Genomic DNA, 27,074 nt, shown 5'->3' with positions numbered 1-27,074 from the left:
AGCCCCTGACATCTTGATGGTCGCAGCTGTATAAATAACATGGATTGAATTGTTTTATGAAGGCGTCACTGCAGCAAGAAACTACTGCCAATCACATGCACGACGTAAAAGGACTTGAAGTAAATAGCAGGTCCCATGATGGAACTGTCTTTAGGCCGAGGCAGAGGGGGACAAGCAACCGTCGCCATACCAGCTTGCTATTGATGATGAACACACTGGCCTTATATTCTTCATAAAAACAGAGTTGATAACAGCCGGACATTCGTGTTTACCGGCATTTCTGCCATTTTTTTGCTCGTTGATGTGTGCAGAACTGTGTGTGTTCAGCCTATTTACTGTAAGTTTCCGGGCGGCAATCAGTGCTAACATGTTGATTTTTCCTTCTCTCTCTCTCTCTCTCTCTCTCTCTCTCTCTCTCTCTCTCTCTCTCTCTCTCTCTCTCTCTCTCTCTCTCGCTCAGCCTCCACCGCTTTGGTTGAGTTGATACCTGCTACCAGTTATCAGTCGCCATGGAAACCCGGTACCAGCCTGGCAAATAGGTTAATGAAGGGAAACACGGCCCACCTGGCCAGAGACAGTGAGCGCTCTGTGCTCTGGTTGTTGCAGTAACACATATCGGACAGGGACAACAAACGTCAACAGAATGCATTTAGCAAATGTCAGCTGTTGGGTTCAGACAAATCTCTGTATTCAATATTATATTTAATATAATATTCAATGTATTCAATCGTGTTTATTTAAAAAAATAACTGATTTATATATTTGACAGGGAGAGTGCACAGCCTCCTAGCTGTACCAGAGTTAGCTATAAGATGATATACGGGCAGGAATCAGAGAAAAGCATCTCTGTTAAGAAATATACACTGATCTTCTGTTATGAAATTGAGAAGCGATTCATGTTTTCTCTGGATGCTTAGTTTCCTGTTATTTGTCTTTCTCTCTCAGTCAGGGAAGGCTTTCACCACAGAATTTGAAACGCTATCATTATGTTAGTCTGTGACTCTAATAAATGCTCCTGGGTTGAACACCTCAGTGACAAAAAGCTGAACATATATCTGTCAAACACAAATGATGAAAGTATTCATCATGTGGAAGGCAAACACAATTAAGGGTCCTGAGTTATCAGATGAAATGGACGCTGTGAGTCAGCTGATTTATCCTGGTGGCTTTGGTGATCCAGTGATGCTTCATCTCTAGCGCCATCATCAGGTCAACATCTCAATTATTACACTTATTTGCTTAACACGGTAATAGTTATACCTGCTGAGCATCAGTATGCCACAATCGTCATTATGAGCATGTTGGCGTGCCGACATTAGTCGATGCTGAGTGCAACCTGTTACAGCTGCGAATGTTCCCTGTGCTGTTTCTCTCTCTAGTTGTTCTTGTACCCTGCCATCCTGTCAGTTTTGAGATTTTGGCATGCAGGCAGGGAGGTGAGGGCGTCAAAGTAAATCGAATTATCTCTCACTGTGACTTCAGCTTAGCATGATTGACTTGCCTGCCCTCTTTGCCCTGTAGGTTGTCCTTCGCTACTGCCGTGTCAGTTTACAGCACATGAAGAAGTAGCTGAGTATGAAAGTCAATGAAGGCAACAGTTTGGCATCAGTCCTTTTTTTAGTCCTGGTATACAAGCAAAAACACAAGTTCACAAACAGATAAGCCTGTTAACATGTAAAACCTTTTGCTTTTTGGGTCATTTCCTGCAGTTGGGTCGATTATCACAGGGCACTTTTCCAAGGTATTTGATGCCAGCAGTTAATGCTGCAAACATTCTGTTCTAACCATGTGTGCTTCATGGCTTTTCTCCAGTATTTCTTTGAAGTGCTCGGCCTGTCAGTGACAATATTTGTTGTGTGCGATGTTACTTTCTGTGACAAGTTGTCTCTACCGTTTATTGCCAATATATCAGCTGTCGCACTCATGAGTAGGAGCATAGAAACCAGACAGCTCGTTCCTTTTTGTTTTTGGTCTGTAAGATTTGTTTGTTCAACTGTGGTGCATGTTTTTTTTTCTCTCTTCCAGGGGGAAACAGAACACTACGTACTGTAGCTTTAAAGCTGGTCCCACTCCACTTAAAAGAGGAAGGGTATACACATCCGACACCATTGAACGTTATCAAGGATACGGAATCATTAACAGGAACTGTAGCTTGGAAAAACACCACAATCACATGTATCTGTCATTTCACTAGCTAGGACCCCGCCTCAGCCGGGGGCGAACCTTCATCGACTATTTGGAGCGTTGAGTATTGGTTGAGGGAGATTAAGCCAGGGTGGAAGTTTAGCGGTTTGGGGAAGGCTTAGTTGAGGATAATGACTTTGAAAAATGATAACCATATGTGAAATAGTTTAACAAGAGGGTGGGATGCAGAAAGCGCAAACAAACCGAGGCTTAGAGTGGGTAGATATTTATAGGAGTGTGGCCGGGAGTGGTTGAGGTGTGGTCCTGCTCCTGACATTCAGCAATTATCTCCAAGTTAAAGCTAATATGGGGTTATTGCTTTCTTTGTAGCGTTTGACCAGTAACAAAATGCCATTAAGATACGAAATAGAAATTGAAATTTTGGGCAAGTGTTGCCAAAATGTGAGACATTGCGAAAAAGAAATAGAGCTAAACATGAGCACACAAGCTTAAACATGAGCACGTCCTCTTTCACTGTCAGTCCGCGTGTCCTTAAACATCAATCAAGCATAAATCTCAAATGTCAAACAAACAGAATACATCTTATGACTGTGGGTTCAAAAGGAAAAAAAAAAAAGAGGGAGAGTTGGGGTTTTAAAAGCAGCGTCCGTCCATCATTTGTGTGTGTGTGTGTGTGTGTACGTTTATGTGCGTCCATGTACCAGATGACATATACAGTATAGTGCTGTGGTCTTAATCCATCTGGAAAGCTCTGCAGGGCTTCTGCAGAAAGAAGCAGGCCTGGTTGATCACATCTCGTACATTTCTCTCTGGAGGAAGGTGTCGAGAAGAGTTGAGCTCACAGAGAAAGCCGCCTTGGATACATGCATACACGTTCAGGGCAGCAAGCATCATGAGTGTGGAACACCGAGACGTGGGCATCCAGACGGAGACCGCAGGAATAATACCAAATCTGATGGGGATGTGGGGATACGACGAGGAATGCGGAGAGCTGGTGGAGGTTATCCCTGAGGGATTAGCGGGATATCGCGAGTCCAAAGACGACGCATCAACCAGCCCTACCCCGGCTTCCCTCTCCCCAGACAGCATTCCGGACCAGAATGTGATAGCCCTAGCACTGAGCATGGACGAGCAGCTGAGGGACGCGAAATATGACGACCCCTTCCTGGATTTCCAGCCACCAGGTCTGGATGGCCTGGTGGTGATCGACAGCTGGGAGCAAGGATCAGAGCCATCATCACCGGAGAACGACGTTCTCGTCATCACCGCCGAAGGCAACGACGAGTTCCTTGAGGACTACTTGGGGCACAACGCGGCAGCCTGAGACCTCAAGAAGGGGGTGTCAAGAAGAGTTGAGCTCACAGAGAAAGCCGCCTTGGATACATGCATACACGTTCAGGGGAAAGTCAGGATATAAAAGCACGAAGCTGCCCTCTCCCCACTGCTCGACTTTAACAACTGAACAACAGAGGAACGCGGCAGTCCTAGAAAGACTTTGTACTGAGCCTTGAGGACTGTTGAACGGACTCCGCTGCGAGAGCAGGAGGACCGAGGGTCCGGCCGGACCTTCGCTCCTAACAACTCCAAAATAACTTGCTAACTAACTAAATATAACCTGCAATAAATATCTAATCTGCATTTAAAGTAAATTTCTCAAGTGCATTTATTTGCTCAAGTAGTAAAAGTTCCTCGTGGCAGTAAAAAGTTAAATCCATTGTATGTCTAACAACTGAGTTCTGTAAGGTTATCCTAGGGACCGAATCCACTTAACAATCCCTTACGGTTTTAGAAGTAATCCTAGCCGTTAAAACCTAACCTGGCATTTACCAAGAGCACGGATCCAGAAGAGGGAAGCTGCCATAACCGACGCGACTGGTAGGAGCGCCCGGGGTCAGGGTGGCCCCTCGACCGAGTGCACTCAGACCGGAGGAAGCAGGGTAGACGTCGGAAGTAACGGCAGTGAGCAGAGCCAGGCGAGTTCCCTCGCAAGAACACCAGCTCGACAATCTTTTAATAGAGAGCTGAGTCAGTAAGTAGCCCCGTATCGGGCCAGAAGTACCCCAGGATCTAACAAAGGTCAGAATAACCTAGTACAGCCTCCCTAACCGCTGCATTCTAATTTACTCTGCTGCTGCACAGTTCTTAGCCAGGCATGTCCCTCAGATTTGATGTATTTTTTTGTTCAGCTGGGTCAAACTGACAATGGGCTTCTTTTTCTCAACTTAAGTACTTGTTTATGCAGCAAATACCTTTTGACCTAATGTTGAATTCACAATGAACCTGCATCTAACCTAAAATGTGAAGCTGTTTGTCTTTTTCCATTCCATATAATCTTTTTATTGCTGATTTGAAGACATGAAGCGATTAAACGGGTCTTAAACTGTTATTGTGAATCATGTACTATATATCAATGCAAACTGAGTGACGGGGCCAGAATAAACCTGCAAATGAAGGGTGTCATTTCCCCCATGGCTCAAAACGTTCAACAGAGCAGTCAGCCAGGCAGTAATCTGCCATGGCTGACTGGATACATCAATGGCTAAGTGCTTCACTGCAAGCTTTGCAACAGCCACCAGATGCTGGCTCCCAAAAAAATCACATGTAATATGGGAAACCCCCAACTTATCGCTTAAATAAAACTTAAATATCATATAAAGGCAACTTGAAATGTGAGGATGCATGTAGATATCTACCTGATTTTACTTGTAACAACCTTTCACCATATCTTAAAGGAATACTTAAAATGACCATTTATGTATCAATTAGAACATGTATTTTTCTTACATGCCGGCTCTCTCCCGGCTTCTCCTTCTTCTCCTCCTAGCACACTTGCCCAATCCAGTGTGCTAGACACGCATGCACAGTTGTGCTGTTGTGTATCAATCTAGGTAGATGGCGAATATGTTTGCGCTTTGCAAATATTTGTAATTGCATAAAGCACTAACACTAACTGACGAGTACAATTGCTGACACCCCCCTGCGTTGCACATGCATACACTCTAAAAAAAAAAAAGTTGAGTATACTTAAAAAGGTTAAGCAACCAGCTGCAAAGGCTTTTTTGAGTATACTCAACTAAGTTGTGTCAACTTAGGATAAGAAGTTAACTCAAAGTGCTATTTTAAGTTTCTCAAACTTGATATTTCAAGTGTTCTTTACTTAAGTGCATGAGTAGACGTGAGGATTAAACTCAATATTTTAAGTTATGTTAACTTAAGTACATAAGTAGGTCTGAATAGTAATAAGTTTGAGAAACTTAAAATAGCACTTTGAGTCAACTTAGGATAAGAAGTTAACTCAAAGTGCTATTTTAAGTTTCTCAAACTTGATATTTCAAGTGTTCTTTACTTAAGTGCATGAGTAGACGTGAGGATTAAACTCAATATTTTAAGTTATGTTAACTGAAGTACATAAGTAGGTCTGAATAGTAATAAGTTTGAGAAACTTAAAATAGCACTTTGAGTTAACTTCTTATCCTAAGTTGACACAACTTAGTTGAGTATACTCAAAAAAGCCTTTGCAGCTGGTTGCTTAACCTTTTTAAGTATACTCAACTTTTCTTTTTTTACAGCCTTCATTTTTAATTAATTGGAAATGTACACCGTTTTGTTTGGAAAAGTCAACAGTTAAAGAAAACAAAATATCTTCAAACACCAAATGTTTAATGAACTTCAGGTCAACAGCCTTAAAAACACTATTCCCAATGACACCGACTTAAGTTATGTCGTGTAAATACTAGGTAAAAACAAAAAAACTGCATGGCACTATAAACTATATATTAAATTATAATACACCTTAAGTGCAGGACCAGCAGTGGCGATTTCAGCTGTAATATACAGTAAGGCAAATAATAAATGTCTATATTTAAAGTTAACTAGAGGAAACATTATCCTAACCTAGCAGTGAAAAAATAAAAACAGCACTGATCAAAGGTGTGATGGATAAAACCTTAGAGAATGGTACACAAAAATGTGCAGTTAATGCAGAACAAATTAGGAACCTGATAGTTGAAATACTTCCGTAATAGTTTGTAACAAGACAACTGTACATTGGCCATTAGAAACATTTTTGACCACACATACCACTGGCATTTGGTCAAGTTAGCGGCATTTCAGTCCAGTCCAGCCAAGATCATAGGCGGGGTTTAGAACTGGCAGGCTACTTGAGCAAATTGTTCTTTACAGCCTGAACTCGGGCAGAGCACTGGGTGCCAATGTTCATGAACACCTTTTGAATTACTTCAAAAGTGTACCTTAACTCCTTGGGATAGTCCAGGTTAAGAGCATAGATGAGCCCAAACAAAAGGGCAAATGCAGTTGGGATGTCACATACATCATCCAGGACAATCCGTTCCTCAATGACCAGGGCGATGCGTATTGTCGTTGGACTTGAGCTGACCGTCCCAACGTCATCTTCAATAACTGTGAGTATTCCGAGTTGAACTCCCTTGACACAGAATTCCTCCGGGTCGGTATTCTACAGAAAAACAAGCATATAGAGAGACTATAATAAATATTCACCCCCTCTTTAAGGTTTTTTTTTTTTTTTTTTTCTGTAACAATACAAATTAAAAGTCAAAATACATCGGTACATTTTCATGCAGATTTAAAAAACAAAAATATACCACTTTCATACTACAGTATTCACCTCCTACACATTTGTATAATAGTATTTGAATGTTTGAAATGTTCATACTCTGAATGTCCTGTCAAAATTAAATAAATAAATAGAGCAAAATATAGGGAAACATTTGCTCTCACTGTACAGGCTCTCTTTAATTAAATAAATGATGTGTAGGGGCTTTTTTAGTTTTATTTTCTCGAAAGCAGCTCACCAAAAATGTATTTCGACTTTGAAAATGTACTGATAGAGAATAACTTTACAATTAGAAATCCTGACAAAATGTGTATATGCATCATTTGTAAGTCAGACAAATCTTCAACAGGTCTAAATACTGTACTTTCTGAATACGTATACGAGGTCTCAAAAACCATTACCAATTAGAGTTTGGAATTGTAAATTTGAAGGAGAATTGCTGTTACAAAATGCCTGTGATTCAGGCACCACACTCACTTGTAACCTTGATGCTACAGTAATATTGCCGGTATTGGCAATATTACATGAAATGAAATGTTAAAAACTGTAAAGTTACACTTATTTAACTATTTAGGTGGATTAACAAAGTAACAGTGAAGTAGAAATGAGGGTTTGATGAAAGTTTGCATTAGTGTTTTCTTGCTCAATGTGCAACCTAAATGACATTGACATATTAGTCTTACCAGACATTTCTTCAGAAAGCCGTCCGGCTTCTCCTTCACAAAGAAAGGTAGACCTCGTAGAATTGTAGACTTTCTGTGAGCAAGCACATCAGTTGTCTGAAAAATATAAAATGAAGATTAAAGCTACGAGCAGCATTGATCGGGCCCTCGCAACTTCACACGCGTCGAGGGTACTAGCAGGACTCTGGCCATGCATTTCTGTGACCGTCATACACTGCATGCACGAGTTAAACGGTATTTCCTGCGTAGACCAGCGTAGCAAGATCATATTGCCAGGTCTTAAGCTTCAAATGTTTTGAGTGTACATCCGATACGATCATAAATTTAAGCCTTTAAAGATTAAGAAAATGAATGTGTGTCAATGTGCTTCAGTGTTTGTAACATAACGTAACAGTTTACTGGGATGGGGTTCAACTCCCTGCAGTGTCCTGCTAATTGTATTTGGACTTACATGAAAGTTAACAAAACAGTAGTGCCATTTGCTGTTACTTGAACACTTTAATTTAACATGGTTTTCATTTTAAGTTCTTCTGTAACTTTAGATTTAACCCATATTTTCCCACTGTATATATGGGCACCATGTTTTTGGACATAGCTTAAGTGTGAAAACACAATAATGCGCTGTTGCTTTTCATTTCCAAGATCACCAATTTGAAATGTCAGTTAAGTCAAACAATGCAATACACCTGTTAACATTAACATGCATTCATACAGTATGTATTTTGTTCGACAAAAATTACCTTATTTGAAAAAGTACAGATGGAGTCACAAAATGTTATTTCAATAAAAGTTCAACATGGAGCATTTTGTTGGGGCGGTGGGGCATTAACATTTTTCTCCCTCCAAAGTGGGGCGCGATAGAAAAAGTAACTGTAGAAGCAGATATGCTTCTGTAGTTAGATACCCCATGGCAAGAGCAAAATTGAAAAAAACAGTTTGCGTCAATTCTACAGCAAATGGTTTATGGCCAGAAAAACTTGATTCTTTGGTGTATCTGCTGGCTTCATAAGCTGGTTGGAAAATGTACTTTTCTCGTCAATTGTTAAGTAATACCAATAATAATTGCATATCCTACGAGACTGAGACCACTGAGCTTGTAAATCTGTAAAGCTGACATGTTGTGCCTCCTGCTCCTACGTTACTTATTGATTACCTGTTCATCAAAGTGGTCTAGAAGGATCCTCATGTCTTTTCCAGGTGTTCCACTGCATGATCTGTACAGCTTAATAAGCTGCAATGAGTGTGCATCCAATGATGACAGGAAGGTCTTCTTCAGGTCCACTCGAGTGATTCTGAAGAACTCTGCACAGATCTAACAAAGTTGACAGTTTTTATGTACAATTCATTCAAACCTTTGGTGTTGGATACTTCAAAAGAAGGTAGAACATTTGGCAAAATATGTAGTCAACAAGTTTAAAAGATACCAACCTGTTCTTGCAAAAACAACCCAGGCCACCTCTCCATGACATCGGCAACAAGTGGTTCTTCATCCACTATTTCCTTCCTCCGCAGAGAAAAAGTCACTTCCATTTGGGAGTCAATGAGAGCCTTGTTGGGATGTCTTTTTTTAGTTTCTTCCTGCAATGCATTTCTTTCACTTTCTAGAGATTCATCAGTCTGTCCTACTGGATTGTCTGGAAGAAAGTTCACTTCACATTTTCTTGCTTTCTTTATACGCCTGTTCCCCTCTGCCTCTCTTTTCTGGTTGATGCCGACTTCTTTACAGCCTGCCATCCGTAGTTTTTGACGATAGTTGCCAAGCTTGTATTTTATACTCATGACCCACCCATGGTAGCCTGTACCCACTCCTGGATCCTTAAGACATGGGTGCTTCTCAATTAGTGCAGCAGCCACTGATTCAATTTCTGGATTCTTTGGGTAAGCCTTGTAGGAAAAAACAGCCTTAGCTATGTTGTCCAAGATGTCCATTCTCATTTCCCTTGGTGTAGTGAGAAGTGCTCCACTTCCCTTGAACAAGTCATTCCCTTTTGCTAGCCTCAGTTCAACATCATAAGAAAACACTGGAATTGGGAATGGAGAAGGCCACTGGTCGGAATTCTCGCGCTGCATAAGCTGTACTGATGTACCCTTGCTTGTACTAGTGGATGGAGATGATGAGACGCTATTAGAGTCCAGCATAGAGAGGGAGGAGTTTGAGGATAGAGAAGATGCTTCTTCTAGTTGTACTGATGATTTCCACAGAATCCTAAGCACAGCTCTGTCTTGAGGAAGCTCTTTAATGTCTGTTAAATTACAAAGTTCGTTTCCAAAATCAGGGTCCTCAAACTGAATCAAAAAGTCACCTTGAAGTTGCAGCCTTTCTTGAAGAATTTCTTTTAATTGCTCAACTGACAAGAGGTTTTCTGAAATATCCACTCTTCTGATGTTATCAGGGGACACAAACACACGTAGCAACATGATCTGCAAAAGAATAAATTGTACATTAGAGCAAGGTCACAATAGAATGCGGTCATTATAGTTAACAGTATTTATAATGTGTGGTTTTTCTATACAATTGTTTTTTAACAATACTGCTATGAGTGCTCAAACTACCTTTCAGTGAACAAGGAACTTCTTCAGCGAGACGATTGCCTTTCCCTGAACTACATAAGACGTTAGAGGATAGTGATCATTAAGGTCTTCTAGCTCAAGGATTTCAATGTCAGTTGTTTCAGACACCTCGTAACACCTGAAATGTTCAATATACCATGAAGAAAGCTTTCTGCACAAGAAAGAGACCTTGTTACTTGAAGAATTCACAAGAACAGTAACAAGTCTGAAGAACTCTGGTAAGCCACTGCATTGCCCAGCAGATAAAATCATGCCTTCACTGAAGTGGGTTCCATGCAGATGTACATCTGAAGCAAGAGACAAAATTTCCAGGTGTGGGTATCTTTTTTTCACTGCATTCCTCTGTGGGATGTCTAAAGTAGATGTGCTGACTGTTTTGATGTTCTGCACTGACACGGAAGGTGGAAAGAGGCTTGGACCACTTAGGTAGTGAGCCATCATTAGCTGGTGCTTGGTTGCCAGGGTGAGTAGAATATTTTTGAAGTTGCGGACATCATGCACAACCTTTTTGAAAAAGCTGTGCTTAGCCTCAAATCTCATGGTCCATAGGTCGACTAACGGCCCAAAACATCGTATCAACTGGGGATAGTGCTCCACATAGTGGTGTTTCGGTCGTAATCTCAGGTCAGGGAAGGTCTCTCTGAGTAATTCCCTATGGTCAGCAATCTTCCTTTCAAGGAAACTCAAGCTGGCATCTGATAAGTCTGTTGATACAACCAACTCAACGATCTCTTTCAGGTCCATCAAGATCTCCCAAGAGGCTTCATTCTCTGGCACAAGATTACCTACCATCAACGGCAGTAATCGCAGTAAGGCCCAATTCTCATGGCCATTCCCACCTATTGTAGCTTTTAAAAAGCTGGACTTGGAAATTTTTTGGGGCTTGTTCACTCTGTCAGAGTCCTTGTATGGGAAGTTATTAATCCGACTGTTCAGAGTATCAAGACTGAAGAATCTCTTTGAGATCAGGTCTTTTAAGCAAATAGATAACTCAAACGGGACAATTCCTTCAAAAAAGTCGTGGAGAAGATCTGGCGGGAACCCAGTTATAGGATGAAAGTAAGACAAGTGTTTAGCGAGGACACAGTCTCTTTTAACACCAAGTACACTTTGAGAGTCAGTCTCCCTTAACTCTGCTACAATAGAGTTGTGTTGCTCAACAGTTCTCAACTCACAATGGCTGAAATTTTTGGTCTGTATGTCCTCTTTACAGACTAAGCAAAACCTGCAAAGATTTTGCACTTGAAAGCTTTCTTGGAAGCCAGCTAGACCATGAGCTCCAAGATTGTCAGCACATACACAGAACACTGTTCCCCTCAAATGGGAATTAAATGCTTTGACAAATACACCTTGCTGCTCTATACGGCTTAAATCTTTGAGTAGTGGATCAAATAATCTTTGAAACCCAAATTTTTTCACATCATCACTTTTTCCAAACAGTGCAAGCTGTATTGAGGGAAGAGTCGAACGGAACTTGGGAGGCAAATTTAAAAGCACCCAGTATACTGCTGTAATCTTGTGTATCTTTCTTGAAGTCCCCAGTGGATTACAGACTTCAAAGTCATCAATGTAGACACCTAATGAAATGCAGTTTCTCTGGCCTCCTAACAGTGTGTTTAATTTGTAATACTGCCCATTCCGAAAAGATCTGTACTGGCCTGGTAAACAATCTTCCTCAAAGACAACTTTTTCTAAGACATCTGGTCTGTTGAGCAAAACTTCAAGGACTTTAAACACTGAAACATACACAAAAGTGTTTTGATGTGCTCTATCGTAAAAATACTCGACAGGATCAATAACTTGAAAGTGTTCTTTAAAGTATTTAGTCCTTCTATAATCAGTTGAGAGACAGCCCTTTTCTGTTGTAGCCAGAAGAATAGGATTCGTATTGTATAGGGAGTCTAAAATCAACTCTGTTAGTTCTTCTGCAAAAGACTCGTTAATACGACTTTGAAATGTTTTCAAAATGTCCTTGATTGATTGCTTGGCTGTCGATTTGGAGAATGACACAATATCACTAAATCCACTTATTATTTGCTGAGTTGCACTTTTAGAAACATGCAAAACAGTTTGCATGTAAAGAAACAATGATGCAAGTTTATGCTCAATTGTATAATTGTCCAAAGGCTCTAGGTACGTGCTGCTCTCTATTTCAGAACAACAAACAGTAGGCTGTGGATCATTGTACTCTGCAGGCAATTCTGTGTCTGCTTCTGGTGGATCAGTTGGAGTTGTTGGGGGTATTACAGATAATTTAAAATCTTTAACACTGTAAGATTTGTGCTTCCGGGTTACATGACTACTGAAGGACGAAAGGACATTACTTTTAAATCCACAGTTTTTGAATGGACAACAAACAGTCACATGCTGCTTCAAATGAGCCCTGAGATGGCCTATGTATTTTGCTGGCGCACAGCGGTCTGTAAAGTCACACAATTCACAACAAAATGTGAGCTGCACTTCAGATTTCCCAGACTGTTTATGTGATCTTGAAAGGTGGGATTTTAACGCACCAGTTGTCTTGAAAGTGCAGATGCAGTCTGTATACAGGCACGGGAGTGGCCAGAATCGCCCCTGGTAATGTCGTAGTCTGTAATGCGTTAAGAGGACATCTTGACTGGGGTGGGAAAACCTGCACTCTTTACACTGCATCCAAATCCTATGAAGCAAGGAAAGACAAGAAAATGTCAATAATTGTCAAAAATGCATGCAAATCTAACAGCTTCACATCCCCTTAATTTCAAAGTTGCTCAAAAATAGGCAAAAAAATATTGCCATGGAGTAATAGTACACTTTTTTTTACTAAAGCAGTTTGCCATAATTTACTACCTTAAATGTACACTGAGAACTGAGGATTTAAAAGATGATTTCACTAAAATCTAACTATGTTTACCTTAAGTGTGTAAAGGAGCTATTTGCAAGTCATAAATGGTTTTATCATTATGACAAACAATATGAGTGATTGAAGGAAGGGGGTGACCACGAAAAGCAACACACCCTTCATCCCCCCTATTGCTCAGTATTTTAAATTATTATTTATGCATTATTTGTCTTTCATCATCAGGGAAGGGAAAGCCTAGGTCAAGGAGTCTTACTAGTTACACAAAGGTGCACAAAAGAACGGCGTGTTGCTTTATGTCTATTTCATTAACGGAGTTGTACCCCAAACCGGACAGTTTTTAGCTAATGTTTCAATACAATTCACTTACAATGTTGATAAAAAATGATCGTGTAATGTTTTCAGTTGATTTAATGGTGTTAAACTGAAGTTAAACTTCGTACCTTTCAAACGAAATGTTGTTGTAATTATTACAGTTAGCTTTGCCTTTACCAGAGTCGTTAAAACGATGCTAACACAGCTGAATTAGCCGTGCACTGCTATTGTTGGCCTAATCCGTGGGGACTTCTATCCTCGTTGTAAACACTGGCTGCTGCTAGTTTTTCGGGGATATTCGCTTGTTCCAGGGTCGCAAAAATGACCATCAATGCTGTCAACACATCCGGGACCGTAGTTCTGTCCTTCACAATAAGATATCACGCTTAAACAACTCCAAATGATGCAATAAAAGCTCCTTAATTTCCGTTTGAGCTGTTTTAGCGTCGCCCGAGCGTTCTTTCTGCTTTCTCTCATCAAAGTCACTTTCCTATAGTATTTAGACATATAAACGTGCATATATATTCATGAAATTTGACATGTATGAATTAATATTATTTACGTTTGGTTGGCGATCGCCGAAGAAGATGACAGCGTAATGACCGGAAAGGGCGCACGACGGAATCGTTCGAGACAGGCAAAATAGCAGCTAGCGCCGACCGAGGCAGGCCATTGTTACGTTACCTGAACGGTATCTAGTGCACGTCAATGGTACACGCGCACGGGTAAACCAGCATGCTAAAGCCCTCGTGTTTCAACGCCAGCACCATGTTAGCTAGCTAACAAAAACCAACCGATGTAACGATGTAGCATACGGCGCTATTACGTTGTGCACACGACTTAGTAACGTTAGCTTTAGCTCAAAAGAACGGCGTGTTGCCGCAAACACTAACGAACAGCGAAGCAGTTTGCAGCAACATGTTAGCTAGCTAACAAAAACCAACCGATGTAGCATACGGAGCTATAACGTTGTGAACGTGGCGCCGTTAGCTTTAGCTAGTACAGACGTTAACTTTAATATGTGCAAATTCATTCGACCATGCAAAACCGCAAGCCGCGGGTCGTTGTTAAATTACACATGACATTATGAACACGTTGTAAACTTCTTAATGTTAACATTTTAATTAAAAAAAGAACAGGTTCGCTGACTAGCCAGTTAGCTAACGCACACCGGAACATACACAGCCATACCTGGTTAATTTGTAACCCGTTTGCTAACGCACTCAAGAACACCAGTCTTACCTTGATAGTTTGTGCTCGAGGCATTCTGCTGCAACACTTGAACTGGCACGGAATTGCTATCGCTAACCGAAGGCGCTGGTGTAGCGCAGTGATAGATGTTTTTCCCTCTTCTTTTTCTTCTTCTGGTGCTACTCCTTGTTCTTCTTCTTCTACTGGTTTTACGGCGCTTAGCGGGTTTTTTCTCTCTATTGAACATTGTCAACAGACAGACATTCAGCAGGTCATGAACATTCTTACACAAATAAGATTTAGGTATAAAAAGTAAATGTCAATCATATGAAATATGAAAAATAAGGTATCTAAACATTAAAAAAATTAAAGTATCTGAAACAGGCTAAAGAAAATAATGTTTTATTTATTTTATTTTATTATTTAATATATATATATATATATATAAATATATATAAATATATATATATATATATATATATATATAAAAATATAAATAAATATATATATATATATATAAAAATATAAATAAATAAATATATATATATATATAAAAATATAAATATATATATATATATAAATATATATATATATAAATATATATATATATAAATATATATATATATATATATATAAAAAAATATATATATATATATATATATATAAATATATATATATATATATAAATATATATATATATATAAATATATATATATATATATATATATATATATATATATATATATATATAAATATATATATATATATATAAATATATATATATATATAAATATATATATATATATATATGTATATATATATATGTATATGTATATATATATATAAATATATATATATATATATATAAATATATATATATATATATATGTATATATATATATGTATATGTATATATATATATATATATATGTATACACATACATACATACATACATACATACATACATAGTATACATATATATACATGTGTGTATATATATATATATATATGTTTACTAACATCCATGCGCAGTGGCCTTAGTTACCTCAGGATATGCCCAACCTACTATACTAAGTTTTCTCGACTTAAAAGTTTCAGTGGACTGCACTCCTTATTGGTAAAGTTGACATTTTGAGTTAGCTCAACTTTTTCCAAAGGGATTTGTTGACCCAACTTTAAAAAAGGTGTTAGTCCAACAAATTTGAAGTTGGGCTTTTTAGAGTGTAGTATGCCTCTATCTGAACTGATGAGTCCGTGCACATCAGATAATTAACATTAACTGCAAAGTCAGGAACCAAAGCATATATCAATTATGTGATTCCTTCCTCTCATATTGACATCGTTTTCAACTAGCGTATATACTACAACTGCGTAGCAGAATTCCTGAAATTTTGTTACAGCTTTTGGTGTTGGTGTGCCGCCCAAAGATGCTGAGGATTTTTGTCTGGCGTGCTTCCTTTGCATTCAGCACTTTTTCATCAAATTGTTTGCTGTTGACTTTTCCAGAATTCTAAATATGTGTGAACACCAAATGAGTGATTATTCTTACAGTGACTGAAGAAGGCTTTTTCTCAGTGTTCGATGTTTATGGTCATACTGCACTACCACTGTTTACCACTGTCAACATTTCATTAAGATATTCCCTGGTTTCCTGTCGTAATGTAACTTGTGAGAATTGTAGAAATGAGGACGAAATTAAGTGGAATATTCAGAAAGAAATCACGTGTATTGTTCCGTAACATATTTCTATTGACATACTGTATCTTTACAAGTTGATGGCTTCGAGAAAAGGTCACACGTCATCCCTTCAAACTCCATCCTGAAATCAACTCAACTATTAAGTTTACGTTTAGAAATAATTGATGTTATGTTACTGTAAATCAATAGATCTGCTGTGCTTTCCTCCTATCCTAAACCGCTCTAGTGTCACTTGTCGTTCTGATGACTAAAAGTAATACGATGCCAGAACAGCAGCCTCCTCTAAGTGTCTTGCCAGAGTTATTTTTTCCTCTTTTTTTGATAAAAAAATGTAACGCTAAAACGCGATGGTCTGTTGTGTGAAAGAAAATCCAGTTCACAACTTTGAAGGATGAGCCAACATATAAATAAGAATCAATTACAGGCGTTAAGAGTGAAATCAAATACCCGTGAGAGAAACCCTGATGGCATTTGATTTCCGTTGTTTCGTAACCTCCATCTTTCACTAATTCGGTGCTTTTCATTTGCCGAAATGAAATGATCCGATCAGAACGTATCGGGAGAACTAATTACCATGTACAGATATTCTTCATTGTGCACAAAATTTGTCAAAACAGGAGCTGATCATGAGGGAAATGAAAACTGAGATGAGAAGGAAAAAGTCACACTGCCTGCTTATGACTTCTATAATTGCCTTTCCCATACTAGCTTTTCAACTTGTGTACCCTAAGAGTGAGTCATCTACCAGATGGAGTGTGAACATAAAGTTTGACAACAGAAAATCTCAAGAAGTTAATAAAAATAAGCTATATATACATAGCAGAATCATTCCAGAGCGGCCTATAAATTGGCACAGTCAAACCCCCTTTAAAGTGTAAGCCACCTCCTTTTAAGGTTCCTGACTCTCCAATTATCCTTTTCTCCCTTTTCTCCCCTAAGCAAATAACTAGCTGCCGGGGCCTCAGAGTAATGAGGACCATTTGGATGTTATTTTCCGAGCAAATCGAACCGTGACAATGAGACACCAGTTTCGCCTCTGGTCCTTTGACCCCACTGTTTGTGCCGAGTACGGATGGTGGGCGGTGGGAGCGGTAGATTGAAGGGAAACGCTGAGAATGAGCACAAATTACTTAGAATTCTTCCCTTTCTTCTCGGAGCTGAAATGCAAGGCAAATGGGAAGGTAGTACACACGGAGAGCAGACAGGGAAAGACTTTTTGATATGCGCTAATCAGCAGCCCTTAGATGCGAGACGTGGAGGTGATTGCGATCCTCCAGAAATGGTGTGTTATGTAACGAGTGCGGTAAATTGAGCTTTTATTGATCCATATTCAAAAGGGCTTGGTTTAAGTCTGGCTCGGTCTGTTCTCTTACAGTCCACCTCGTCAACTTTCGTGCTGTTATGGATATATGGTAAGACACGGACCATTTGTTAGCTTGAAGAAGATATTGATTCTGTATTACTCAGAAGTGTTAAAACATGCATATTTCAAAGGTATCCAGTAAGACCTGCTCTGTACGAGGGTAAAGTAGAGGATGCTCTCAATTTGGAGTCTAACAATTGGTTTGCAAGCACTCATGAAATATGGCGACTGCATCTAGACAGTCTCTCAATATTGTCACTTAATTTGGACTTTGATCAAAAAATGCACCAGTTTTCCTTTGATGTGAGTAAGTGGAACAGAGCGTCACTGAACCCATGCAAACAGGCTTCCTGTTACAGGAAGTTGGAGTCAATTTTGGTACTGTGACTTTGGAGTTTTTTTTAAGGAACATGTAAGGTAAACGATGACCTCATGTATCCATCTCCCCGAAGATGAAAGCAGTCCATTGCTTTATCAAGCACTTGTTTTCTTTGCCCTCCATCCCTGCTCTTGTACCGTACTTCTGCTTGTTTTGTTTCAGGATGCAGCAACCATCAATACATCCCCAACGAGAGATCAGTCCTACCCTGTCACGAAGATTGAATGATCAGCGGTTCGTCTTCTTGACAGTGGGGCTTGAGTGAAAAGAGCGCTCACTCAGTGCCGACCTCACTCTTCGTAAAGATTTCGAACAACGTCAATGGGAGGGTGTCGGTTTGCGACTTAAAAATTTTTGTCCTCATTGTTAGTTTGACACAAACATTGCAAAATGAAGGGTGTCATGATCACCGGTTAGCACGGTTAGCTTGACACATATCATACGATGTGTTTGTGAGTTGCTGGCCATGTTAACGGTGTCTGTGTCGTACATCTCTTACACTCAGGTTTAAGGACAGAGACGTGTAAATGTGAAAACAGCCTCAAGCCTCAATCTCTGCACAAACATAACTATGCAGTCAAAAGTCCAACAAAAGTCTCTCACTTCTGAGTCTGTAGCATGTTCACGCCTCATAAAGTCACGGTACACCCGCACGGATGCGTTCAATTATTTTGGCTTAATAAACCTCTCAGTACAGTGTGAGTTTGATCGATCTCACCTTTACCTGGTTGTTGGCATGCGATCTGTATTTGGAGGCATTCTCTAGATGAGGACATCTGCTCCACCGTCCTTTACGTTGACACTTGGTATTAATAAGCGTTCTTGTTATATCTCAGGATCGGTGGAGCTCATGTCTGCCAGCGGGGCCTCTAGTGCCTTAATTCTGCAGTGGAATCATTTAAATGTATAAAATCATTTAAATATAGAGTATTCAAATGTGCACCTTCTTTCGTTCTACTGTGTATTGCAAATGTGTACAGGACTTGCCACTTGTATTTTGATAAAAGCATTATGTTAATAAGAGCTTTATTTGAGAGGTATGGATGATAAGTGTCCGTCATCTACCAGGGCAACAGCGACTAAGAGTGCATGCAGTTGCACAGAAATGCACACATCTAAACGAACATGCACGGCTGCTCTCTGTGAGCTGTATTAATGCAGCAGCTATAGTGTGAAATATAGTATGATGTTCACGGTTCAGAGGAGGGATGAAGTGTATAATAAATACTTCCAGATATAACAGGACGTTCAGTGTTTGAGCCACCAATGCGTTCTCTGCAGCTGTGACCTACAAACACATACTGTGTAAACAGTACAAGTAATATGTACTCGAGTACTGTAATTGGGTACAATTTTGAGGCACTATACTAATACTCGACGAAATTTCAGAGGTAAATGTTGTTTTCTTTTTTTACTACATTTATGAAACTATAAAATACGCTTCTCTGATTTAGATTTTCAAACACAACTTATCCAACTAACAAATTACAAAATAGGATGCAAGATCAAACTTCCTAACAGTATATACATCTTCTTACATGCATCATGATCCATTAATACAAACAAAAAATACCGCAATATAATATTTGTACTTCATGCCCTTGAGGTGCGTTTTGTTGCCAATACTATACGTTTTCTTAAGCACACATTAAAACGCAGGACATTTACTTATAATAGATTTTTAAAGTCTGGTATTGCTGCTTTCACTGAAGTAAATCTGACTTTGCTCTCACGCTGAACGCAATAAAAACATGCTGCAGGCTGTGAAGAAATGTTTCTTTGTTAAAACCAATTGGGGGAATCTTATAACGTGTGTGAAATAGCGTTGTACAGTAAATGTAACCGCGTGTAGAGACGGAAATACAACATACAGAAGTTTACGGGAACTGTGCCATGACTGTCACCAACAGCGCTGACCCTTGTGCACATCAGCTCTTGGGGCAATGAATCCTAAACCAACAGCCTGTTACCGTAACGTTGGGTAACAGGCTCATCAGTGCTTCACATAAAAACTCCCTGTTTGTTGACAATCTGGCTTTTATCTCCTCTTTCCATTCCTCTATTCCACCGTCTTCCCTCTCCCTCCCCGTCCCATTTATCCATCCTTTCGAGCTGTTTGTCGGTCAGTCAGTTTCTTATCTTGTTTCTTTTTCTTTCTTTTTTTTTTATCTGTGCACCCTGCTCTTGTGTATAACATAACCATCTGTGGCCACTCACCTGACAACGACCACCAGGCTGTCACAGTGATAATGTAAACCTCTCTGAGAGGAGATAACAGCCCACTGGGATAATTGGCCAGACACACACACACACACACACACACACACACGAAACCATGGGCACACTGTGAGACACTTCTCAGTTACCATGGGAACTTGACCTGAAGCCCCTGTGTACACTCTCTCGCACACACACTCGTGCATCTCAGTGAATAGACACCCCCCAATGTGTGCTTGTAAACTTCAAACATGAGCGGTGATGTAACAAGGCAGCAGGGCCGCTTGCAGGAACAAGACCCATGTTGGGTAACGGAGAAGACCCTGCCGCTCTTACACCACCAACATAATTATGTAAAGAGGGAGCAAGACATCCAAACCGCAAACATTTTGGCAATGAGAAATGCTGCGTGGTTGCAGATGTTTATTCAGTTTGTGTGTTGTTGAGCGCGTTAGTCTGGCAGTGTGCTTTATTGCAACATGTTGAACTCTATCGAACAGTATTTACGCAAGCTCTCATCATGAAGCAACGTATATATTGACTTACCAGTAACTTTGACCCTGCAGTCCAGCGTCAACGTGAAAAGCAGTGTGGACTCTTTATTTGCCCGGAGGATGATTGGTAAGTGTGTAACTTGTTCCCTCTTGTGGTAAGAAGTGCATGCTACAAGTACAGAGGGAGGCCGTGATGCAGTGTGTTTTATTAAAAAAACCATTGAGCATTTGCAATGTACAGTAGTTGAAGATGTTCAGATATCCTTTTCTTGTTCTGACCATTTCGAGGACTTCTTTTCGACGTTGGCTTGGATCAAGAAACCAAGAAATATGAATCGAACAAAAAAAATTCCATGTAAGACCGTCGCTCAAGAATAGCCCCCGAACAGACTTTGAGATGTGATTGTTCATTTTGTACAGAAGTAGAGCTTCATTCTACAACTTAAAGCCTCTTACATTACATTCAAATGTTGATCTATGATCAAAAACATCACTTTCATCGTTCAACTTCAGTTTTGTTACAGATTTGTCTGCACACTTTCCCCTCTGAGGTTATCAGGAATAGTAGAATAGCCTTCATATCTTGCAGTTCCGTCTTTTACTCCAGGTTCTAAGGACTGATGTTTTAGCATGCTGCCTTCTTTAGGTCGCAGTCCTTTACCTTTGCATTTATACATTTGGCAGATGCCTTTGTTCAGAGTGACGTACAAATGAGGTACAATAAAGGCCACAGTAAACGAAGGAGAAGCCTTCATCACATCAGAACATGAATAAAAAACTAAAATGATCTCCAGTCTGTTATTTTCATAGAGAAAACCATAAATCATTTCATTGGTAAATGTTCTTTATTTCTCTTTAAAGGCTCTATTGTAAAAGCTTACACCAGGTTCACTTACAGGATTTATTGGTGTAAACGTTTAAGTCAGTCAACCTTTTGAGAATCACAACATGGAAACAAAAATCAATAAAGTGTTCACATTAGTACATGTTATAGATAATCAGAAAGTTTAAAAATGTAGACATTTTGAATAATCCAGTCATCACTCAGTTAGTGAAAGCGTTATTTAGTCTTGTGATAACATATGCAAACAGCTTTAATGTGCAATATTTGGTAGGTGTAGATCAAAAACAACATTTCACGAAACAATCATCTGTGGGATTATTTCTCAAAATGTGAGAGATCATTTTTCCACAATCACCCAGTGTGTGTGTGGGCTCCCAGACGCAGCAACGTCTTGGTAGAAGTTGAACCTGCCCCCCGTGGTGGCAACGATTTAGCGACACATTTAGCAAAGAGTCATTCGGTCTCGAGAAGCCTCTTAAAGGTGTCTTCTCAAGAGGGCTGGTTGAATATGGGGAACCGGGGACAAAATGATCTGCTGCAGTAAACCAACCCTTTATACACACCCATTTAGCCCTCCATGGACAGCGAGTTGTACAACAGTCACATTCCACACTGACCACAGCTAGCTCACCAGAGGGCAGCATCCATCCACGATTGCTTCACTGAGAGCTCATGTGCCCAGATATTTTGCACACAAAGGCTTCTGTGTGTTGGAGGGGAATTCATGGGCAGAGCCCATCTTTTGAGGTCTGTATTCTGTTCAAGACGGACGGATTTGTCTTTCACAGTGCTAGTGCAGAAAGTGTGCGTTCACATAGTATAGACAACCATCCCGAGGACACACGGTGGACACGCCTGTCAGCAGATCGACATTCTCATCTCGCTCTCCCAGAAATAAATCTTGAGACAAAATTGAACCAGGAGCCAGAAGTAGTCCATGGTCATTTGTAGAGTGTTTTACTACCGTGTGTGTGTGTGTGTCTGTGTGTGTGTTTGGGAGTAATGAAGCCACCAAGCTCTGCTCACTTATCGTGACTCTCTATTGACACAAAACTACCAAAAGTATTTTCATACAGCGTCGTGATTATTGACTTCTGAGCAGTCTGTAATTTACTTATCCACTTTAGTCAAGAGCTAAAAGGACCATGCAGGATGACTCATTTAAAAAAAACCCACAAATCTCAGTACCTCATTGTTCCTAATCAATGTTAACCATTGCGTCACCCTGATATCTTATCACACTCCATTATGTGGAAGTACTTTAGCAAATCCATTAATTCAGTGTGGCAACAAGTAAGACTGAAAAACACAAAAACGTCCAGATAGGTCCGTGTGATTCAACTCCATTCCTGCCCTGGTGTGAAGGTTGCTGTAATCTAACTCTACCCGGGGACTTTGGATTCGGTACCAAAGTGCTCGCAATGTGTCGACCAGTTGTGGTGCTCATCAAGGAACAGTTGTAGGGCCCATGTGAGCTTTTCCGTTCCAGGTAACTTTGAATCGTCAGCCAACCCCTTTCGTCCACTTGCTTAGAGGTGTGTTGCTCCACAGACCCGTCTGAGAGGTTGTGGGAGCCGTGAAACCAGTGCACATCTCCGTCGGGGTGGACGTTTTTGAAGGTGCAGGTGAGTCGGTCCGTTGTCCGAACACCCTCAACGATCCCACAACACTCTGTGGGGGAAGACCATGAGAAGAGTTTTGAAATTACCTTCAATGATGCCCTTTTTGATATGTAGTGTTTTCGTTTAGCATGTGAAACCATGAAAGACCCCCCCCCCCCATACCTCACTGATATTCATGATCAAATCTATACCAATCGCAACGGAGCAGTGGTGGGGAGCACATTCACTCACATATTGAAGTTGTACATTGCTTTATACGAGCCATATTTAAAATAAATGTTCATTTGACAATTATGGAATCTTTGCATATTGAGATTTTACACACGAAATGCATTGAGTTTATGAAATAGGATGTTTATTCTAATAGGTTACACCTCAGTATAGAAAGTAGCTCAACCAGCTGCTACATTAAACATACTAATTAGTTATTCTAGTAATTCATACAGATATGCAATACAGATTAGCCAGTATAAAGGACAACTTTTGGGTTGCAAAGTTGGAAAAAAATGAATTCACAAGTTCAATAAGTTCATCTGCAATAAGCATAACTGGCTTTGTCTTTATAGCTATTGAGTTAATTCATTCATCAGGAAAGATCCTCTAATTGGCTGCTTCAACCACTTCATTTCAGCAAAAGAGCTGCAGACCAGAATGGATTTACACCTGGTGCCTCATTAGAAAATTGCAGTTACAAATTGTATTAAGCCATTCATAAATGGTTCTTCAGCAATAATCCACTAAAGTGAGTACATTATTTTTTTAAAAGAGGGGTGTGGAATTCTCCTTTCATATATCCCATTAGTTTGCAATTGTAAATAATGAATTCATGATTTTGTAACAATTAATTTTGGTTCAGATTCTCGACAGTGGTTTTAGTTCAGAAGGAGCATAAACCGTTAAGTTGCCTCTCTGATGGAGGATTAAAAACAAGAAGAGAAATGTTCCACAACCTGACTCATAGGTTGTGTTTACAACCTGGTTATTGATCTATAAAACAGTGTTACCTATATGTTACCTATTAACCAATGATAAAGGCTATAGTTGTAATTCACCAACAGCCTCTGAATTGTAGAGGAGTAGAAGTATAAAGTCAGAAAAACGATTTTTAGTTTCCGATGATTACACACGACTGAAAATATTATAATATATTCCATTTTTGACAATAAATCCCCTTAAGTCCTACACAATGCTCCTTTAAGTAAATGTACTTATTTACCTCCTACCACTGGGAGTTATGGACCACAAGCAGTGCTGTGGAGATGACATTTAAGAGTTGGTCTCCGTTTTCATTCCACATGCAGTAGAACACACATGTGCACGCCATGACGCTACACATGGGCCTGCCAATGGTTTCATACTAGGCTATTGTATTCACCGACATGTGCCGGAAATGCACCAAGATACTCGACAATCAACCAACAAAGGCAGTGAAGAAGAAGACGACTTCTCATTTCCCTATTTTGTATTTGGCCTCCTCGTCGATCCTTTGCAAAAGTCTTTTTGTCATCTGTGACATATAAAAGAGGCGTGACACATCGTTGTCACATTATCCCACGTTGTGAACTCATTTAGAAAAATAAATATATAAGTTGTCATGAACACTGTTATGCTCGTCAGACAGAGTTCATCGAATACGGCGGTGTAACGATACAATGGACAGCTGATGCAGCTGTTCCACGCGTCATCTTTAATTGATGTTGCTTTTAACTGACGGCGTCGAGGATGTTTCACTCTGTTCATTGCCTGTTGCCACGACTCCTCCGCTTGCTTCTCAGGGACTGAGATTTGAAGAGAGGAGGCGAGGAAATGAATCGAGTGTGTGAGAAATGACAAGAGCCTATAAGCATCAATGCAACCGACGCAGGCTAACACTTTGTATGACGCCCATAGAACGCATCATAAACATGGTTACAATGTTTTATAATCTGCAAGGGTCATAGCATATTATAAGTCCCACATTATACTCTTTTTATAATGCACTAAAATGTGTTTAGAAGTAATTCTAAGTGATTATTGTTTAAGTAAAATGAAGAAAATATCATTAAATCGATACTAGAACAAATTGGCAAATAATGACCACTGGGAGTAACTTACAATCACATTATAATGTGATTACAATGTATTTCAACAATTGTATTTACAATACACCATGATCATCGCAAAACCAGTCAGTCAGTCCGATGCAGGATTCAAAATATTGAATAAATCAGCTCTTCAAATGTTTTATAATGAAGGGAATGCATTCAACACACTTGTGAGACCACGAGGACACACACAGTGCACTTTGGTGAGTAACACTGAATGTAAATACTTTTTTGCTTGTTTACTGGAGAGAGAAAAATAAAGCCACAGGCCACCTTTATGTAAAGAATGTGAATACCTACGCCACCACTGCAATTGAGGAAGTAGCGAAAGAGAAACCATTATTTTTGTTTAAGTTCAATCACGAATGGTGTTGAGACGTATAACTGACCTTGTAGCTCCACTCTTGTTTCTTTGTCCGTCGCTCCCTGGCTGGATTGCAGCTTGCACGTGTATTTTCCTTTCTCCTGTGGCGTCACTCTTTTCAAGATGAGGGACAGTTGTCCGCGTTTGTACTCGCAATAGAAATCACTTCGAGAGCGTGTGTGGTTTGTGATTTGTCCATCCGTGTCCACTGAACAGACGGAGTTGTCGCTCTGAGACCACTTCATGTGTTTGATCGATAGTTCCTCCAGTGGCAATGACACGTCGCAGTTCAGGGTTACCTGTTTGCCGCACTCTGCGACGATCCCGGGGCTAACACTTAGTCCCACCAACCCTGTTGACGAACACACAAATACTGTACTCTTGTCGCTTCAGCGTTGTAACCAACACCATCACATTGTTACGCTTTACATTATTGGAACATTACACCCTGATCATCCTTCAACCTTTTTGAAGGAAAAGGATTTTCTCCCCCTCATCATTTTTGAACAAATGTTACTTCAAATCAATGTTTCTGCACAACAAATGTAAAATAGTTTCCCACAGGACTACCTTGTGTTGTAAAAGTGAACGCAGGTAGAAGCCAGACAAGTGTGTGCAATAATGTGTAATCCATTGTCACCTCTTTTGCATTTCCCTGTAACAGAGAACAAAGAAATTCAAACAGATTTCAATGTACATTCAACACACCACATGGATTTCTGCAGGCGGGTTGAAACCCTGATCTTTGCAGGCTGATTCACCAGGTTTTTGTTGAAAAGCAGCACGTTTGCTCGGCCCTGCTTTTGAGTGGAACTGACCTCAGGAGGGTTTGGTGCTTCTCCTCAGCTCTTCTCAGTCTCCGGTCCCGTGCGGTGCTCCACTGCGTGAATACCGTCCTTCACACTTGTCCCTATAAGTGCAGACAGTTAATGATTACAGAACTATGACCAGGAATTACAATGCTTTTTACTGCTGAGGGGGTGTGTGCTGGGACCCTGAACAACAAGAGGAAGTGCAAAGAAGTGTGGCGATCTGTGCTGCGTGTGTGTGAGAGCGAAGAGAGTGAAGCCCTATTCATGAAGAAGTGAAGGCTGCAACAAGTTGAGACTTGTATGAATGCCTTTGATGTGTTGCAGCAGAGCTCTTTTTTTTCTTTCTTCATTTTGCTGAATTTAACGTCCATGTAGTTCCCATGAGGTCATTATGACTGTTCTTGCTCAACACTCCATGGCAATAGCCACTGGGCAAAGTCTTTAATCTATTCTATGTTTCAAAGGGTCTTTCTCACTCAGTTGAAGACTTTTTTGGAAATTCATTAGTCATTTTATCGGAAGCAGTTGTGTAATCATGGAATATTAAGTTAATCGTCCACACACACACACACACACACACACACACACACACACACACACACACACACACACACACACACACACACACACACACACACACAGTGGTCAAAACATTGTTTCACGAGACACACAAATGCTGATAAACTCATGCTTGTGGCCTTCACACGCTATATACATCTGTTTTAGGTTTCCTCTTCATTTATTGATTTTGGTGATTTTGGTATCAGAGGAGTCAGTTTCTGTGTGACAGTTCAATTTTGGAAAATAGGGGGAATGTGACCCAGGTGATGGGAAAGCTGTATTTTTGCACAAAAGTCT

General features: G+C 39.9%; 1 long non-coding RNA gene across 1 annotated transcript; it reads right to left on the bottom strand.

Annotated features, from left to right (window-relative positions):
• Positions 1–21,358: 21,358 nt before the first annotated feature.
• On the bottom strand, positions 21,359–26,394 carry LOC306784060. Its single transcript, XR_013772341.1, has 4 exons — positions 26,223–26,394; positions 25,975–26,059; positions 25,430–25,756; positions 21,359–23,005 (listed from the first exon to the last, which is right to left on the bottom strand). It is a non-coding gene; the product is annotated as an uncharacterized lncRNA (long non-coding RNA).
• Between the last annotated feature and the right edge of the window lie 680 nt (positions 26,395–27,074).

This window comes from Melanostigma gelatinosum, assembly GCF_949748355.1.
Source record: "Melanostigma gelatinosum genome assembly, chromosome: 11".
Classification (NCBI taxonomy): Eukaryota; Metazoa; Chordata; class Actinopteri; order Perciformes; family Zoarcidae; genus Melanostigma; species Melanostigma gelatinosum.
The sequence above is the reverse complement of the archived record's forward strand: the minus strand, read 5'-3'. Positions and strand labels throughout refer to the sequence as shown.